The sequence below is a fragment of the Vidua macroura genome, chromosome 3 (genome assembly GCF_024509145.1).
Source record: "Vidua macroura isolate BioBank_ID:100142 chromosome 3, ASM2450914v1, whole genome shotgun sequence".
Taxonomy (NCBI): domain Eukaryota; kingdom Metazoa; phylum Chordata; class Aves; order Passeriformes; family Viduidae; genus Vidua; species Vidua macroura.
The window spans coordinates 55921876-55942280 of record NC_071573.1 but is presented as its reverse complement, the minus strand read 5'-3'; the positions used below and the strand labels follow the sequence as shown (position 1 = coordinate 55942280).

At 40.7% G+C, this 20405-nt stretch overlaps 1 long non-coding RNA gene across 1 annotated transcript; it reads left to right on the top strand.

The window, feature by feature from the left end:
* Nucleotides 1-17621: 17621 nt before the first annotated feature.
* On the top strand, nucleotides 17622-20101 carry LOC128805852 (uncharacterized). Its single transcript, XR_008436601.1, has 3 exons — nucleotides 17622-17678; nucleotides 19425-19548; nucleotides 19730-20101. It is a non-coding gene; the product is annotated as an uncharacterized LOC128805852 (long non-coding RNA).
* Nucleotides 20102-20405: the final 304 nt, after the last annotated feature.

Here is a 20405-nt window from a genome sequence, read left to right as displayed (position 1 = left end):
ACAAAGCACATTAGATAAACCCAACATATATATCCACTGGGGATGCTATGCTCCAGCCCATTCCCATTTCATTTTACTCCTGAAGAAATGTTTTGAAAGTGGGAAAAAGGCTTTAGAAGTTTAGGGGTAGTTTGAGATACCACAAGGTAACAGACACTGTGACTGAACAGCACTTTTCAGCACAAGTGCCACGCTTCCTTTGTAATAATCTCACTCTGTCTGTGTTTGAAAACCATTAGACTATGAAGATTTCATACCCTGCAACCTGCATTAACTACCTATGAGAATATTTCTTTTCAATTGTACATAGACACTAAATAAAAATGCACAAGGGAAGCACTTCAAGCAAATTGAAAAACATTGCGAGGGGAGAGCTGTCTAACCCCCAGGAATGACAGCCAAGAGTGAGAAACTCTTTCTCTTACAAGTTTTTTAGTGGGAAGGCAGAAGCAGAGAACAGTCTTCCTTTAGTAAATAGCTCTAGTTTTTCAACCTTGACCTCAGAAGAAAGGGCAATGAGAGAAAAACTAAGCCAATATATTTCTCCACTGGTAAATGGAGAAGTAACTCATTAATGTTATAGTGGAAATATCTGAGATTATTTACAATGATCCAGTACTACAGAGTTTGATAAAAAACATCCCCAGATTCTGTTTTCATAAAGGAGCACGGTTTTGTAGCTTTTGGGCAACACTTTCAAGATTAGGTGCCTGGTGGTAAGCACCTAATACTGGGCCTGGTTTTCAGAGTTGCTGATTGTTACATAAATCTCTCTGTGTCTGTAGTTTGTGTGTCTCTTGCCATTCCTGGAAATCAGACTGCTTATCTCTATGCCTCAACATTGAATGCATTTCTCTGACCCAAAGTACTTGAGTCTGAAGGGGTTTCTCTCATGAAAATTCAAGGGTGGGAACCAGGTGTACCTGTTCATTCCCTGACCTTGCTAGTTTGCTTCCCAAGCTCATTGAAAATGTACCTGCAGTTCAGCAATTAGTGAATTTCAAGTAGGTACCACAAATGTACCAAGGGCTCCAGCCATCCAAAACACATGCCACATGACTGACTGCTTGTAAGTTCAGAGCTGCTTTACTAAAGCAAATAGTAGTACAATGTATTATGTACAATGTTTAGCAGTGGCAGATATTAGCTACCACTTCCATATATTTATAGCTCCTGAGCTCCATCAGCCATTTAAACAAGCACAGAAATGTTTCCTTTACAGACCCTGTACATAGAACTCCAGACCTTCAATGTATGCATGCAAAAAATGTGATCTCCTATATCTGCATAGAAGGTATTTGTGCAACTGCTCACAATTTTCATTCTGTTCATATTTTCCATATTTTCCTTTATGACTGAATCCTATTTTTCTTGAGTATTCACAGCATAAATTTATGACATCTGTCTCTGCATTTTTTCAGACCCTTGACTCATTACATTTTGTTCACAATAATACCAATTATCAGCATTACTTCAGAATTGTTTTCCTCCTCCCTTTCATATGCTGTTTACAGGCTAACTTCCCTCAGTGGCTCAACAGAGCCAGTGTCTCCCAGGGAACACAGCCAGGCCATGCAGCCAAACGGATTTAGGAAAATCATTTTGCACAAATCTTGAAATTGACTCCAGCTAGTAGTTTCATACTGAAATGATGATTAATATGTGGCTTCTTGTATCTCAGAACAAGCACAGCAATGCCTGTGGGCAGGATGATCTACTAGCACTTGCTTTCACTTTATTCTCATACAGAAGAGTAAGGCCTGGATGCTCAGAAACATCCATTGTAATACTCTTGGGACTTTGTGCCACAGAAGATGTCACTAAATTAATATAAAATAAAATGGCAGAGAGTTTTAAAAAAAAAAAAAGGTATATTTATCTGTCAAATTAATATTTCCTTAACTAAGCAGTTAAGAAATGCAGACATACGAAAGCCTTCATGAGACAGCTGTCCCATAAAGTCTTTTTCTCCTCTTTGGGATTCCAATCTTTTTCAACAGTGAATACCTACAAGATGATATTAAGACTTTTAACTGGTTAGAACTTGTGCAGAGTGCTCTGTCTTATTCATGTCCATGCAAGGGTTTTTTGTGAAGAAACAGAACTGGTTGAGGGAAGTTCAGTACTATTACAGTGGCATAAGAGACTAGTCCAAAATAATAAACACTTAGAAAGGATAAAATGATGCAAGTACAAAGAACTCTGTAAACATCTTTTAATCTTCAGATGTTCCTGTGCCAGTTTCCCCTCCCCGCTTTATAAACCAGGCTGTTCAAGGCCACACAACAAGTCAAGAGCTGAGCCAAAACTGCCTTCTGATGCTTGAATTCCAGTTTTGAAACCCAAATGTATCTCTCCTCTTTTATTTCTACACTCTTACCACTACTCAAATTGCTCCTTTATTAAAAAATATAGAAAGAAATATTACTGAAGCCTTTTGACCCTTGTGCCCAGCAAATTCCATCCTTGGGCTGCCAAGGAGCTTTGCAGAACTTGGTGCTTTACAGTTTTGTAATCTCCATAGTTCAAAGTAACTTTAACCTCAGCAGACATCAGATATTAATTTCTTTTTCCGTATCTGAATGGCATCTGGATTCATACAAATTCTATCCCCTTAGCAACAATTTTGTTTGGTGACTTGCAGGGGGATAAGCAACCTTAGGGAGAACAGACTCCCAAGAACACAAGTAAGCAGTAATAAACCAATAAAGCTGCCAGAAGAGCAACTACAGCATTTCCCAGGTTGGAGACCTGTCTAGGCTCACAGTCATGCTGTTATCTTCAAAGACAAAGTCACTTGATTGTTTTCTATTCCTTCATCATAGCAACAGCTTCCTTTCCTCCCAGTTCAGCAATGACGTCTTGCATCTTCCCTATCCGTAAAATAGATCCCTGCCTCTAGCATTGTGCTGATGAAGAATTCTGCTTTCCTGATTGATTGCCAGCCAAGACTGCTCAGATGCAAGTGAGGGTGATTCAAGCTTTTGGATAAACAGTCTTAAGTTCCTGCATACCTGAATCTGAGCCAGATTCCTGCAGTAGCATTGCTCACTAGGGTAGCTACCATCTCCAGATCCCAAACAGTGTTTGAACTAAGCTCTCTTGAAAGGATGTCAGTGTTGAGATATATCATTAGTACAAATAGAGAGCAGTCTCCAGCTTTGAGTCTTTGGTAACATATAAGGCTGCACACTCTTTTCTGTATTTATAATACAGACTTTTTGTTTATCATTTGTCTACTTCATGTATCAATGACACATATTTTGATAAATGAAAAGCATTAATGTGCTGTCTTTTGATGAAGCAGCTGGTATATCTAGCTTCAGTTTAGCCTGACTCCTATCAAAGACTCCTTTAATTCTAACCACAGATGCACAGAAATAAAGAGGATAATTTCTTTTGTTACACTTGGAGGGGATCACAAGTGCTATCAGGCCCCTAACATATTTGTTGCATTTTCTTTCTCCACTGTTCTTTCATCTTTTTTCCCAAGTCTTTATCTAAAGTACACTTATTGCACACTTCAGTTAGACAAGGCAAAATCTGTTTGTACTCCTTCTATGGTCTCAAGCTAAGAAAAAACTTTTCAACTTGTGCCTATCCCATAGGCATGAGTATGACATGTTTTCTAGAGGAAACTTTCTTGCAAAGCAGAGAATCATGCTTGATGTGATCATTTTTGCATGAGCACCACACAAGGAAACCACGTTGTCTTTCATTCCCTTCTGCTTGGCACTGATGAGGCTACATCTCAAAACCTGTGTTCAGTTTTGGGCCCAAAATAAAGACATTGAGGCACTGGACCGTGTCCAGAGGAGAGAAAGGAAGTCGGTGAAGGGTCTGGAGCACAAGTCCTTTGAGAAGCAGTTGAGAGAGCTGGAGTTGTTTAGCTTGGAGACAAGGAGGCTCAGGAGAGACCTTGTCACTTTCTACAATACCTGAAAGGAAGCTGTGGCCAGGTTGGAGTTGATTGCTTCTCCCAAGTAACAAGTGACCAGACCAGAGGAAATGGCCTCAAGTTGTGCCAGGGAAGGTTTAGATTGGATATTAGAAAAAATTTCTGACTGAAACAGTGATCAGGCATTGGAAGAGGTTGCCCAGGGAGGTGCTCAACAGGCATGTGGATTCGACACTTGTGGGAATGGTGAAGAAGGCAGTGCTAGGTTAATGGCTGGACTCAATGGTCTTAGAGGTCTTATCCAACTGTAATGATTCTATGATTTTATGTGTGAGGCAAATACAGGGGCCTGGAAGTGGGAACTCTTTCAGACCTGGGCTTGTCCAGAGCTTTCTGAAAGACAAGTGAAAGGCAATGCAAGACAAGGCCAAGTATGCTGTGCAAACGTGATTCCTTTTTTGTGTTTCAAAGGAGACTGTTCAGAGCTAGGAGATTCAAATGCCACCAGAGCTGGTTGTCTAAAGCCAGTAAAATGAAGACTTGGTGTTATCATCAGAGGTGTAGTATCTTCTGCTGTTCTCCTGAAGATTTTGTAGTCTCACTTTAAAAATTTATCACCTTTGTGGCACTGTGGTCTTTGACTGAATGGCATCTGTAAGTCTGTTCAAGGGTCCACAGATTGTGAGGGTTTTCAGAAATTCTCAGTGATTCTTTTCCCCCACTTCCCTTTGCCTGGGAGTAAAGTACTTAATTATTAGTAATTGCAGAATACATTTATCTGAAGAAGGAAAGCGAGGCTTTGAATGATAGGGGTGTGATCCACCCTACAGGAGAACAAACTGGACTTAGACATGCTTATCTATCTCATATGGAAAATTTATGCACATACATCACTGCTGTAGCTTTATCAGTTCCTGGAGCAAAAGCAAAAGCAAGTCTTTTGGATGGCATGAGAATTACATTGTTGGGGGTTTTTAAATGTATTTATTCTCAAATGATGTTTTTATTATGTACTGGAGATAATTTAGCTCAAATTTTAAAACTCTAGAGTGGCATGAGACAGAAGTCACGTCCAGTGTTAATGCTGAAAGATCACTGGCAAACATGAGCCCATTTAATAAAAAACTGGAAACTTCACAGAGTTAAGATATCTTCTTATCTTTTGCTGTTGAATGACCGACAAAAGGAAGGGAAGTGACTCACTATCACTGAAACTAAATGGAAGATTCATATTTTGTTCAGTTATGAGCTTAGCTATAAATTATTCAGGAAAAGTTGTTTCCTGACAAAGAAATTGGCCTTTTGTGTTCACAATGTCCTAACAATCCTAACAGGCAGCACCTGTATGGAGAAGAAGAAACTGAGATCCACTGCTGAAAATTTAATTTGTTGCTATGAGTCTATTTATTGATAAAGGTTGTTAAAAATTATAGTCCTGAAAGTTAAAGAAAATTTCATAAAATCCCAACAGCTTTGGTGCTTAGACTGTGCATAAGTACACTTTTTCAAAAACATCATATCTAAACTTTCTAGAATACAGAAATATATCATATTTTCTCAGATGACCTTGAGGACTTAAAAAATGACACTATGGAATCTTCAGCATTTTTGCAGCAGGTAGATGTCAACCTATGTGAAAAATAATTCAAATTCTTCTTGAAAAAATACAGGAATATAATTCAAATAAAATGTAGATGTTAACATAGCCTTTTACTTGCTCAAAAGGCCAGTTTTGCATTGAAGTCTGCAGAAATGCAAGACGTCGTGCACATTTTCAGCAGTACAGCACACGCACTCTAGCTGTTTGAAAGGCACTGGTAGCCAAAAGAAGCGTAAGAGACACAGTTCACAGAGGACCCCAAGTACTCAGGTGTTCAGGGGCCCCTCCTGCCCTAGAGAAACCATGCCACTGTTCTACCAGCCCAGCTGAAGGCCATGCTGGGCCCATGCATTAAAGAGCTTCCATCACTTGTTGTAGAAGCAGGATTCAGCCCAATTCACCACAGAATTTTAAAGGGGTAGAAAGTGATTAAGGTTTGAAAGTGATTAATCTTAGCGTAAGCTCCTGACGTACTCAGACACCAGTTGGATGCAGCCATCTGCGTGGAGGCTGGCAACAGCTGCTCCCACAGCCTGGCAGAGGAGCTGGCAGAGCTATAACAGTGAAAGGAATGAACTTGAGATCCCATGAGTAACTCCTGTAAAGATTTCTCATATCCATTTTTCAAACATCTCAGATTACTGACCATGAGAGCTGGAGGACTTCTTTTGTTGTTGTTGTTCTTCTTCTGTTAAATTTCTTCTTGAAGTCACTTTCCTGAAAATTACATATATCAGGATGCAATAAGAACTCTGTATACCTCTTTGGGATCTCAATTATTGTCCTCTCTGAGGAAATTACAATAGCTGCTTTTACATTTGGTTTCAAGGTGGATTAATCTAAATGAATCATTGAAGAGGGAGTCTTGCAGCCCTAACATTATATCCACTCGAGTACCTCAACAAGTTCTGTGGACTTTGGGCTAAGTGGTATATTTATTTAATATGGATGAGAATGAGTTTTATTCCTTGTCTACAGGAGCCATTCTTTAGCAGTGTGTGAAAAAACCTCACACTCTCGTCATGTTCTTTGCCCTCACACATTTAACCAACACAGTGATAATACTATGTATATAAGTTACATTTTCAAGTACATGGTATAAATATTCCATGAGAACAGGCTAATAAGTTTCCCAAATGAACTTCACCTTTTTTTTTTTTTTTGAGGCCACAAAACCTTCTTGTGTTTTAGGGATTAAAAACAAAGAAAAAAAAAAAGGTCATCTTCTCCGTCATCTTCCTCTCTGCAGATAAAAGTGACTGGTACATCCTTGTTTGCTCCTTGTGTTGTAGAAATTCCTTACTTTCCTCTCAAGGAAAGTGTTGGAGGCCTGGCACAAGTACCCAGAGCACCTGTGCACTGTCCACACAAAAAGTGCCAGAAGTAGTCCTGGCTGATGGGTAAAGGCATGGCCTACTCTCTGTATGAGAGTTTGAACTAGAAAATGTCAGAGATCCCTTCAGACTCTTCAAGATTTGGTGTTTTTGCAGTGTTAATTTTGGCCTTCTCTCAGTCCTTTATACCTCTGGCCAGTGCCCATCACAATGACAGCCTCATGCAACAATAATGTTTAGAGATGGGAAAAAACTCATTCTTGCAGTCTAAATAAAGAAAGGTAAGATATTAAGTAAACTCTTCTTTCTAACTTCTGCTTTTAAAATGGATTTGTTTCCCCAAAGGAGAAGAAAAATCTGGAAGTGAGACATAGCCAAATTCTTCTTAGCCTCCTTCTGCCCTTCCCAAGTAACTTTCTGAGAAGAAAATTGGTGAAATGCTTTCTTACTTGGCAACTTCTTATCATTTTCTCTAAACAGTACATGTACCCCCAGTGCCTCTTTCTCCTTTCAACTGAAGATCTCAAATATTCTACATTATTATGTCACACAAACTAAGGCAGCAAATCATGATTCTAAAAAATGACCAGGAGTACTCATCTTCAAATGTTTCTCTGTCCTTACTCAGAAGAGATGTAGCTGAGCAGACCCCCCATGGCAAATACCCCCAAGCACTGCAAGGAGACTCTGCTTTCAAACAAGAGGAATCATCTGTTTTGAACAGCACTTACATTTTTTTTCATTCTCCCCAGCAGTATTTTTTTTAATTCAAGCTATTTTCATAAAAACTTCTTTTACTTTCTTTGTCTGTCAGTAAAATTCTTCACATGAGCAAGCTATCTTGTAAAGCCAATGTTTTTCAACTGGATTAATCCTAATTAAGCATTTAATTCACAGCGAGAAGTTGAAGAAAGTGGCCCTGTTTTCTGAAGAACCCTTGGGAACTTGACCCATACAGGATAAAATAAATTAATGAACTAGAGTTTTTTTTATTTAAGCGCTTTAATTTAAGATTTTGGGCACTTAAGTTTAGGCTTGCATTTTCCCTTAAATTAAAAGAAATCTGAAGTGTGAAGAGATGTTGCACTGCGGGCGGCCCTGGACCTTGGTCCTGCAGAGAAGCCCACTGCTGGCCGGTCGATAGGAGCCCAGATAGCGAAGAGTTACTAAATCCACCAAAGACGGGACGACATCCAGAGCGCTGTTGTTCTCGAGGGTTTATTGCAGGTATGGCAAGGGTAGGAGAAACAAGGGAAAGGCAGGGAAGATGCAGAGAGACCACCACTCCAGAGAGAAGTTGACTCTGAGAGCCCCCTCCAGAGCAGGGGTCGGGGATTATAACCGGGGGAGGAGAGGCGGGGTCAGGGTACAGAGGGACCAATGGGATAGGGGCCCATGGGAGGAGTAAGGATGGGATAATCCAATGAGAGAAAGGGGAAGGAGTGGTTTAGGAGAGAGAACCAATCACAGAACGTAGAACTGAGAACTTTCCAGAACTGGGGATGGCATAACTGGTTGATAGGCATTAACAGGGGAGGGTGCAACTAGTGATGGACATGGAAAAGGTGGGAACCCTAGTACAATGCTTTTCTTTAGACTACTGCAGTTTCCTGGGGGATTCCTGGTAGATCCCCCCCAGGACGGCCTCCCACATTGCGCCCTGGCTAGTGCAAAGCTGTCCAGATCAATTTGTCCTGATGTACCAAAAACCAGCATGTTTTAGCAATCTCTTAGTTTCTCTTTGTTAAAAGCTGTAGTTAGATCTAAAATACCAATATTAATCCACAAAGCTCTTTGCTTTAAAAAAATACTACAAATCATTATCCTGTGTCAGTTCAAGCCAAATTTTGCTGCCCCTAGTAGAAGTTACAGGTTTTGAACAAAACTGCTGTCCCCATGAACACTCTGTGTTCTGCTGACCTAGTGGGGAGATGCAGTGGTTAGAAACAGTGAGCCCTGTGAGTGCTCTGGCCACTGCATTGTCTCGCCACTCAACAGTCAGGTAACTTAAACCCCCTGTTCTAGCCCTCATTTTTACAGAAGAAGCCTAATTTTAAATTCATCTGTCAGAGAGAAACTTCACTGGCTGCAATGCAAAGAAAAGGGGAATTTCACTCACTTTCAGCAATTAGACTGAGCTCTCTACTAAGATCAAAGGTGTCTGGTTGATGAAAAGCTGTTTCCTTGAGGAGTACAATTCATTTTGGCCAAATAGCATTCAGAAGTGTTAGAAGTACTTGAAGGGACAGTGGCCTAGTTCAATAAAGCACCTGAGCACAGCCCTGCAAGCTGCAGTAAGTTTGGGAAGCCCAAGCCATAATGCACACCCCACCACCTGGTCAGGGTCTGCAGGTTGGTAGCAGAGCAAGCAGGGGAGATTTACACAGTCACACAGCTGTTCCCATTCACATCCCAAGAAGTGAGCTCAGAGCCTTACTCAGAAATGATCTAAGGTTCAACTCCAGCCCCTTCCAATACAGTCATCAGCAGGTGACCTTTTTGATGAACCTCAGTGGGAGGCAGCCCTCAGCAAAGGGGAGAGCAGAGAGCAAGAGGCAGCAGGTGTCTGAGAAAGCTCCTCTTACCAGAGTCCATCAGCAATTGCATTATCAGTGACATTACTGAAACAGGTCTTGTGCCAAACATAAGGCTCTTAATTGCTGATCTGTATCAAAACAAGGGTCCTAAGGAGCTAAGTGATAAAAATCAACATAAGCAACAAATTTACTTTTTTTTTCGGAGATTAAAAGAAAATATTGTGGGTTATGAATTTTAGAGATGGATCTAAATTCAAACCTCATGTTGAAGGAACAGATCTCAATGAGAGTGTCTTGCCACACGTTACTGCATTTGATAAACCCATATGCACAACCATCCCTGGGTGTTAGGCTGCTCAGGCTGGGATCTGCCTTTGCAGTTAAGATAGTACTACTAACTCTTTTCTGTCTGGAAATTACTTAATATTAAAAATATTTGAAAACTTAAAATGTAATAAGCAGAGAAATTTTCAAAAGCATAAGAAAGAGGAAAGAATAAATAAAATTTATTTTTCTCACTGAAGAAAGGAGAGGGAGATTAGTGGTAGAGAACGCTGCTGATAGCAATTTTATACAGACCAGTGTCACGGTATGTTGCTGTCCTCCTCATCCTCCTCCCTCTAGCCTGACTCAACAAGGGCAGCTGCTAATCCTTCCATTTTTAGCACAATGCAAACCTTTCTCTGTTCACTAATCTATCACCACATCAGCAGCATCAGCTGATGCGCAGCCCCTTTTGCCTACAATCCCGTAGTCTCTGCCAGCATGCCTGATCCTGTATACATCTCCTGCCCAAAATTCAGTGCCTTGAAAGGTTTGTGGGGAGAGCAAAACACTGCCCCTTGAATGGTGCCTCCAGAGAACTTCGGCAGCCTGAGTTTTAGTTTGTTTTCTTTAAAAAGCAGTTCAGTGGAATAGAGCTCAGATTTACAGGACAAAGGGAGAGAAAGAACCCTGCTAAACTGTCATTAATCTCACTGCAGTGGTGGAAAGAAATTCCATTTGTGTTCCTAGGGAGGGTCTTTGCTTTATGATCCAGCAAATGCTGGATGCTACAAGGCCGTTTGAACTTGTGCCAAATTCAATAGAGACCCACAGCAGTGGAAAACAAAGTCATTTAATCTACAGCTAACTAAACTTCTACTATAAATTGTAGGGATATACCGTACAATTAAATCCACAGCTTTGGCACTTAGACTAGTTTGAATTTGAATCCACCAAAATTTTTTATAAATAAATCCTAATATTTTTTTAGTCAGTAACATGCAGAGAAGGCAAATCTGTAGAGTGCAGAAAAAATAATTTTACTTTGGTCTTCATTCATCTTAAGACCCTTTTGCACCCTTTTGGCAATATAGAGGGCTGAGTACTGATAGAGATCATGCAAGAAAGGACATCTTCATGAAACTGAAGAAGGTACACTTAAGCTGCATGCAACTGTATATTATAAAAAGGGCATACCACCACTAGTTTAAAAAAAAATGAACAAGACAAAGAGCAAATGAACAAAAAACACAAAAATCCAAACAACTCTACTATACGCTACACATGGTAAAGGGGCATTAATATACAAGGCCTCAGATCCATTTGTTTGGTCCTGAGAAATTGTGGGATACCTTGAATTAGCTGTTATATAATGCATGGCATAAAACACAGCACATAATTCACTCATACACTTTAAAAGCATTTGAATTTCGAAATCTTCTGTGATACCAATAACATAATAGGCATTTACCCTTTACAAAGAATGAAATGTTTCTCTAAAATTAAATTTGTTTTTTTTCCGATGTAATAACCTCGGTCCCACATCCAGAATATGGATTGTTCCTCCCTCACCCACTATGTTTTTCCCAAGGAGAACTGTCCAGGCAGAAAATATCTCCTCTTGTGCTTGCAAACATCTTGCTCAGAAGCAGCAGGACTAATGCACACATGCAAGGACACGGGCTGCAGACACATCCCTGCACATAACACGAGGTAGTTCAAAGCAATCGGAAGCTGTTTCTGCATCTTTGGCAACCCCCCAGAGAAAATGGTCTCAAAAGTGGGACGTGGCCTAGGTACTCGTGGGGAGGGTTACCCAGCTCCAGGGACAGCATACTGCATATTCCTGCAAGTTGTTTTGCACCATGGTGCGTACCAAAGAGCTTTTATTACCACTAAAACCAAAACCAACCCAACCAGGCAAGTCTGCGAAAGTGTCTAAGAGTTGAATTATATCAGCTCTGAGGTGGCACACAGTAGCAGTAGTTAGGAACAAAACAATCATAGGAGGCAACTTAATAATGTAATTGACTTCTGCATTAGGTCAGAGTTGCTACAAACCTCACCCATCTGTGAAGCAGTCAGATTTTCTGCTTGAATTCAGCTTTATCCAGTAAGCCAAGGGAAAGAGGAGTACAGAGGATGTAGACATAAAAGCTCTTGGCTTTGGAAGAAACAGGAAACAAAATTACATTGTCTGAGAAACTTCCTACAGCATGATTTTGCAAGGCAGTCAGATTCAGCTCTCACCAATACAGAGCACTACCCTCTTACCTTAGAACAAAAATACTCCCAGCACAATTTCACCTTCACAGTTCAGCTTGCCGTGTTAAAAAGTGAAAAATAAGGAATAACTCCTTGAGAAAGTGCCAAAAAGGGTCATTACAGTAATGTACAGAGTGATGTAATACAGCAGGTGTCTGGAAACATGGCATTTTATTTACTAGCATGGTACTATCTACTGAAGATTTCATGCAGCAGAGGCAGCCCCAATATGCTCGGGTGTGTAGAACCTGTGTACTTCACGACCTTATCTCCTTCTCTCACTGAACTGCATGTTTGACAGAAAATACCATGCTGTCCTCCAGCCTGAAGCACGAGGGAATTTCCCCATGCAGGAGGAGGAGGGAGATACTCACCAGATCTTGTCCCATGACTGCAGGGAGGGGTGTCCAGCACATGCACCCAGACTTAAGATCAGGAGCAGGCACAAGGCTCACAGACTGAGAATCAGATTAAAACCTGTTTGCTAAAGGCCTCTTCAGATAACCTTGCACAGAGCCTGGCACCCATGGGCAGTAGGGAGGAACTCCTCAGTGACCCCACGGGGAGGACAGCCATCCCTGGCACAGGAAAGTGATCTCCATGCTATATTTGTTATGCAGGGAAAGTGAAGGCAGCCCTGGATAGACACACTAAATACAAAATGGCTTTCTCAAACATTGCTTTAAGAAAAGTTTCATTGTTCTTTTTTAAAGAGAGAGAGAAAAAAGCTTAAAAAGCTTTGTCTGCTGGTGTCCGTCACTCTGCATCTGAAAAACCTCCTTCACTACTGGCAAATGCATATTATGCCTCTTCATATGGAGGCATTTCTCCAAAACTCAAAGGAGAGCAAAATCTGCCTCTTCTAGCCAACAAGGAGATGAAGCATCCATGGGTTGATCAGCATTTTTAAAAGGAACCAGAAGTTTTTAACATTTGAATAAGAAATAAAAGCAAGATTTAAACTGAAATTAAATTCAATGACACAAAAGGCTCGACTGTGATACAAAAATATAAACAATGTGATTCTTAATGAGACACTGATTCATGTTTCCTTTCTGGAAATTTTTTTTTTTTTTTTTTTTAATCAGTACTGGTAGGAACATATAGTCCAGTAAATAACATTTGTTACTTTTCTCTTTCCTCCACTCCCTTCCCACCCAGTTATATGCTTATAAAGAGAGAGCAATTACAGCAAATTCAATGTCCAGACACTTGAGAAGATGTTGCAGTGAACACAGACCACCCACTAACTTCATCTGCCTTGTTTTTATAGTCCTGAATTTTTTCAGATTTTCCACTGCCCTTTATAATGAAAAACACAAGCTTTTTCTTTTCCTTATTAGTTTTTATATGCAAAGGACAAAATGCAAGGGCAGGTCAAGGAGAATTTGTTATATGCCAAAAAATCCAAGACATCACTCTACACACATTGGCTTTCCTCTCAATTTGTGTGCCATCAGTCAAAGCACCATTTTCGTTCCTACTCACATTGTAGCTTCAAAATCCAAAGTGGTTTCTCACTAAGTTTACTCTCACAAACCTACTAGACAATGACCACTGTGGCTTTGCTTTCTCACATGAAGCTTGCCTCTCTTAAAAGTAAACTACATAGGTAAAACAGAAGTGAAATTAGCCCAGAAAAACTGAAATTTTAGTGTAATTCCATGGGTCAAAGCTTTTAAAGAGCTTTCTTCCCAAAGTCTAGAAATTCTCTAATAATACATAATAGTAATAATAAATATTTGCTTGCATAACAGTTTGTGTACTATCACACGGAGCTATGTTCTTGGAGGGATCTGCAAATGGGATCTTACTGCTAACAGGGACAACAGAAAAAGAGACAGTTTAAATTATATTTCACTGTTGAAAAAAAATCTAGATAGCCTGCTTGCTAGTTAACATATTGGCTTTGCTGTTCACTTCCAAAGGTCACCTTCTTCCTGCTGTGGAGCCTTCTGCCACATATCTGTCCAGTCTAACAATTTTTGCCAGACAGTTTTTGTCAGATTAGGTTAATTATTAACACAAATCACAAAAACAACCCCATCACAAAATCGTTTTATTTTACTTGCAAACTGGGTACATTACTGACAAAAGCTGAACAAGCTTAATCTACCATAAACAGTGGTCATGTGTTACATTTACATAGCTTTTGTTAGCAGTGCTTCAGAAAAGTATACACAAATAGGGATCACTTCATCCTTCACTAGACTTAATCAATTTGGAATTTTTGAATGGTATACAGTGATAGTTTGTAGGACAAAGCACACCTTTAGTGAAATACAGAAACCGGGGGGAAAAATATTTTAAGCAGGTCAGGCATCAGCACAAACTGAAATATATCCTGAATCACAGAGTAAGTTCTTTATAAACAGGGCTGTGTAAGTTTTACTGACTGCAAATGGTCAACAGCTTTGATTTTCAGCTTCACTGCAAAGGTTCAAACCCACACATCTCATTTTATCAGTAGATAAACACCTATCTCAGGGTGAAGCACAGTCCCATAGCTGAAACCTGACACCCTGAATGCTATATGTCCAGACTTACTGAACTGTGTGGGTATCTTTACATGATAATCCATCTGTAAAAGATACTATGAATTTCCAGTTGCCTAATTTTCTTGCCTTGACTTACTACTGAATTGCCAGCTGCAATTCTGAAGCTTTTCTGTGGGAAAGGGTTGATTTCTCATGGGTAAAGGCAAGCTAAACACCTGAGAAAAAAAAAAATACCCCACCACCAAAACTCCACCAGCATAGAAACTATATCCTCAGGGGAAATTTCAAAAGCAGGTATTCAGAATATTGCCTAATTGAGAGTACTTGTAACAGCAATTATGTTTAAGAACCAGTGCCAGAGGAGCAATTTTAATTTCTGTACTATCACTGGGCTTGGGGGGCATTTTTTGAAGTTTAAGTGGTTTGAGAGTTTTGTTTGATTTTTTTTTTCCAAAAAAAGGTTTTCCATTATTCTTCTTGATGTATTTTACAAAGGTTTAATGAAGACAGCATTTAGTTGCACACACACTTGCACACACTAAAGCTCACTCTGGTCACGCAGGGCCTGTTCTCGAGGCAACAGGGGCTGCCTCAGTTGTCTAATATTGTAAACGCTAGGAAAACAGCTAGACGGTCCTTGAGGATAGACACCAAACTATAGTTTAACAAGACTGGAGAACATTCTGGACTCCTGGCAAGAAGATACTTTCTCATTGTAGGTACCAGCTCACTTAACACCACTAACTTCAAGGCCTTGCTCAGCTACAAAACATAGCTAATCCAAGTTTAAATTAGCTTTCCTACATCTCCTGGGTAAACGCTGTCTGCACCCCTGCCAAAACACACTACTCTCCTCCCCTGCATTTCCAAACAATCCCTCACCATAGGTGTTTCCCCTGCAGCTTCTCAAAGTGCTGTGCACATAGCTGTAAATTGCACAGCCACACCAAATGATTGGAGGCAGATCTGAATGCATGGAAGTGTTGGCTGTGTATTCTGGGAACGGGAGAAAGCTGTCAGCCCTGCCTCAGCACTTCTGCTCCTAGCTCCTCTCCCCCTTCATCCAAAAACTAGACCTAAAAGGAAGAAATATTTCCAGGCTCCAACTTCAGCTTCTGCCACGGAGCTCTGATGGGTCTCTGCCCAGCCGGCCCCTAATCACAGTCGTTATTCACGTTCATTTCAGGGACATGCTGAATGCCTGCAGCGCTATCCTCCCACAGGGAGGGCAAACCAAAGCTGCTGTGGGAATTCAGCAGCTGCCCAGAGGACAGATAACAACAGGATGTCATTTATCCTCAGCAGCAGGGTTGGAGGTCTTGCCGAAGCAGTTAGAGGTCAAAATTAGTTACCAGGCAATGGCTGCTTAGTGATTCATGCGAAATTAGTCGTGACCTCAGCCAAAGGGACTGCGGAGAAGTGTTCACGTGGCACTAAGGCACTAATTAGCACTGCCACTGGATGGCTCCATGCAGGTCACAGCCGGGTCTGGATCACACGGTGAATTACCCCATCTCACTGATGACGCCAGTGTTAATGAAGTGAAAGTTTGCTCCCATGGAAAACTTAAGTCAGAGATTACTGCCTTATCTGATGCAAATACAAGAGGGAATGAAGGTTCTGCTCCCTCCATGAGCATCAGCCAGTGCCTGATCAGAGAAGGAAAGCAGGAACCCATCCCAGAATCTGGACCCTTTACTCCCAATCACTCTTTAAATTAGTCCTTCCTCTTATGTGTTTTAATCCCCAAAAGGCACAGTTTCTGTCCTGAAGTATGGGAACAAGCAGATAACAAGCAATGTGTGGGATTAGTAGTGAGTGCATAGCGAGGTGTAAGATTTGGTGCTGCTGTCAAAACGCATCCAGACTGAGCTTCCTCACTTGCTGACCACAGCATGGCTGGGCGCAGATGAGAGCAAGGATTGGGTCTATTTACTTTCTAGACAAGTTTGTATTTTGAGAATGCAATTGAAAAAAAACAAGTTCTTGTGTTGGATGTATGCAAACACATTATAAGTAAAAACACACCACTGCTTCCATTCTGCATTAAACTTCATCACAATCTCATTTTTAGACCTTAAAAATTTCAGATTTATTTAGAGAAATCAAATTCTCCACCCAGTCCAAATCATTTCAAAACACTAAAGCCCAGGGGTACCCAAGGAGACACAGTGCAGCAGCTTGTATTTTCTTATTTGATGGTGTGGGGAGAAGAGAGAAAAGACAAAGTCTGAGAACATCCCAGTGTTGGAGAAAGTGCAGACCTAGAGCAGCTAGGCAAGAACCAAGAGCACCTGAAGTCCAAGCCTAGATTAGGGAGCAGGAGTGATGGCTGTGGTTGTACCATGGGATGCAGCAGAACTCCTGATGGTGTGCAGGTATTATGCTGACAAATCCTGGCCAGAAGACTGTACAGCCTGCTCTGGAGGCCCACATGCATTTCATTTCAGTAGAAACCTTTTCTTCAGACCTTATTTATTTATTTATTTATTTAACTTCCTAAAATTTAACTTGGCAGAGAGCAAAAGGGACTTGGCAGAGAGAACAGCAACATTTCCCAGTAGGGTAACTTAAAGCCAGCCAGGGAAACTTGATATGAGTTCTTAATCTTCAAGATTTGTGTTGACATCACAAGCTGTGAAAGTGGAGCCAATGATGAGGGGAGCTGAAGTTTGGGTTACATGAAGTGCTTTCTTTTTATTTTTCTTTCTAAGCTATTACTGGTTTTAGTGCAAAACTAAAGAATTACAAGAATTTTAAGGGCATGGGGAGTCACATCTTTAAATAACAACAGCAGTATGGGATGGCCTTGGATTTCAAGTCAGTCCAAAAGGAAAGGCAGAATTAAGAAGGAAGCTAGAGGTACAGAGCTGGACTAAAAAGACTGCAAGGCTTATGTAAAAGAAGTACCTGGCCAAATACAAGGGATGAGATCCTGTAATGTTTAACAGAGCTTAAGCAAAGACATTCTTTCTCCATGACTCCAGAGGAGCAAGGAATACACCAAATGGGGCAGAATGGCACTGTTTGCTAGCAGAAGTGCTCATACAATATGACACTACTGCCCATTGTTTCATCAGCTCCAGTAATGCAGCAGCCTGGATGGTGACAACCTTCACCCTCCTGTAGGTTCTGGAGAGCCCAAGGCTCCCTAGCTCCATGCAAGGAAGAAATGGTCTGGAAGTGCTGCTGCCCCAGAGAGGAATGCAGTTTTGTGGCCATTGCCCTGGACTGCAGCTCCAGGGTTAAGCCACTGCGTAAATTATGGCTCTGGGATTCCAGGTACCTGGCTAAGGCAAGAGGTCCCCAAACCTGCTGACTTTTCAGATTTATTCTAGTAAGACTAACCTTTTGAAAAGCTGAGAAGCTGACTGTGCACTGCAAGCAAGATGCAGAGCACTGGGAGTCCAATCCTGCTCTTACTAATGTCAAATAAGAGTTTTGCTGTTGGCTGCAATGGGGTCAGGATACCATCCTCAGAGCAATGCAGAGAAAACAAGATTAAAAAGGCAAACTTTTCAAATTTGACTAAGACAGCAGATTTCAGATCATACATTTCCAAACAAAAGTTACTGAAAACAAGGGTTTAAAGAGCTAGTTGCCAATTTTGAATGCAGCTCTTTCCAACAGCCCACTTGGACACATCAACTTACAGTGGGGTTATGGAACTCCAAATCCTTTTACATAGGCTGGGGCAAGTTAGCACCTTAACGCTACCTGTTCTTTAAGCGGGTAGGTAAGAAACTTTTAACAAGAGAGGAGAGGAAGGGGTGTAACTTAACAGCAGCAGTAGCTTTCCATATTTTTCACACTGTTTGCCACCAACCTTAAACACACAGAAGCTATGTCCTGAAAGTTCTTAGAGTAGAAATATGATACCATAGTATGAAACACACCTTCTGCTCATTTGCAGAAACAGATGTCCTTGCTGCCTTGCCAGGCTTGACAGAGATACACAGAGCCTGGAAATCAGTAAATGTTATGAGAAAACTAGGCTGTTTTATAGGCCTGACTTCAGTTTGTTGACATGTAACTTAATGCCTCTCTTGAAAGAGCTCATCAAATATTTCAAAGAGAGCACAGATTTCTTTCATTACTTTTACAGAATAAAACTCATAGAATAAAAACCTATCAGAGTGGGAAAGGGCAAGCCTGTGCCATTAAAAATTTAGACTCTGCTAAATGCTCCATTCTTGCTATGTTTGCCACTTATGCAGTCAAATGAATGACCCCAGACAGCAGAGTATCCAAACTTTAACCAAGGGGTAAAACAATTGTATCTAACCACAGGTAACAGAAGACTTTTTTCTCACCACTCAAGTAAAACTCTAGGCAAAAGCCTATTATGGTTGTCCTCAGAGCAGGCAGGACAGATAAACAAAAAAGGCAAACAGGACTCTCCAAAGCCAGTAGCACCAACAGAGAAAATGTTTTTCCTACCACAGAAGTGCTTAAACTCACTTTTTCCTCACTGCCAAGGCTGAAAACAGCTATTCATTCACCTTTTTATGCAATCATATGGAGTCAAATGAGGGTAGCAAAGGCTGAAAAGCCAGAGCTAATGTTAGCACTGTATATTTTTATGACCTTTGGTGTGTTTACAAAATACAGAAGCTATTGTCTGGAATACTTTCTCTCCATGCTGAGGAGGATGGAGCTAGGGAAGAGGATTATGAACAGTTCTCTGTTTGTGCATGAATACCAGAGCTAGCATCTCCACAATACTGGATTGCTTGCCCCCAAACCAGCTCAGGAGCAGACAAGAATTGTTAAATAAACATCAACATGTGACGATGAAGGGGAAAGCAACATTACATTTACCAAAAAAAAAAAAAAAAAAAAAAAAAAAAAGGCAACAAAATAATTCTTAGCCTTCTGCTTGAATTTTGACCAACATTTTAGAGCCCACACAATTCTATCTTTTCATATTCTGGACAACTCCTGGTAAATACAACATAAAACAACAGAAATAGTTGTGCTTGTGCTGCAGCAACTGTGTTTTATACTTTTTCTTTCTTCCCCATACAGGAAATGTTCCTATAGAAGAGCCATTCCTATTCCTTGATCATAGAGGTTCCTTATCACCTTCATCAGCCATATCCAATGCTAACTGAATGAGAGAATGTTGCTTTTACAAGCTCTTTGGACACAGGTGCTGTAATTGAATGCTCACCCTAGTGTAGTCTATTTTGATGGAAAAGTTTTCTCAGGTCATAAAAGGCCCCATAAACATGGAAAGGATAGATTTATACATGTTTATAGGTTCTATATTTTTCTAGCCATTTAAGAGATAGATTGGTATATAGCTTAACCAAACTTTCTTCTCTATACAGCAATTCCAAGGCACTTCAATGACTGCCTTCCTTTCTGTCTTAGTTATTTGAACTGGAAACTTCTGAAAGCAGAGAACGTCTTTCCAGGGGCTTGAGGATTTTTTTGGCAGATTGTTTGCACAGCAGATTTCCCACCTGGACTCCCACTAAACATGATACTTCCAAATAGCAACACTACATTATCACTGTTGCTGCTATACAACAACAACAACAACAAAAACCCCACCTCTTTCAGTACTGTGGTCAAAACCATGAAACAAAATATTTTTAGAACCCAGAAAATCTCCTGTCTATCAACTCAAACCCATTTTTCCATTAGAGGTCTTCCTGCCTTTTCAGCTTTTGTATAGCAAGCAGATGATACTGGCTTAAGGGCTAGGGGAAAAAAAAAAAGCTAGAAATAAACTAATAGAATAAAGCAACATCTCAACCTTCATTGTATTAATTAGTAGAACAATTAAAACTTCAAGAGAAAAAGGACAAGAGCCAAATCCCATGCTGACTTATCTTGCAAGAAAACATCATTGGTCAGACAGATGGTCCCCCTAACTATAGAATACCTACTGCCTGCTGGTACTGTGCATCTGCAGCCTCTAGAGCAGAAGGTCCTGGACATAGACCCCCGTGGGACTCCCCATGACTGGACAGCAGAGGCAGCCAGTGTGCCCAGCCTCCC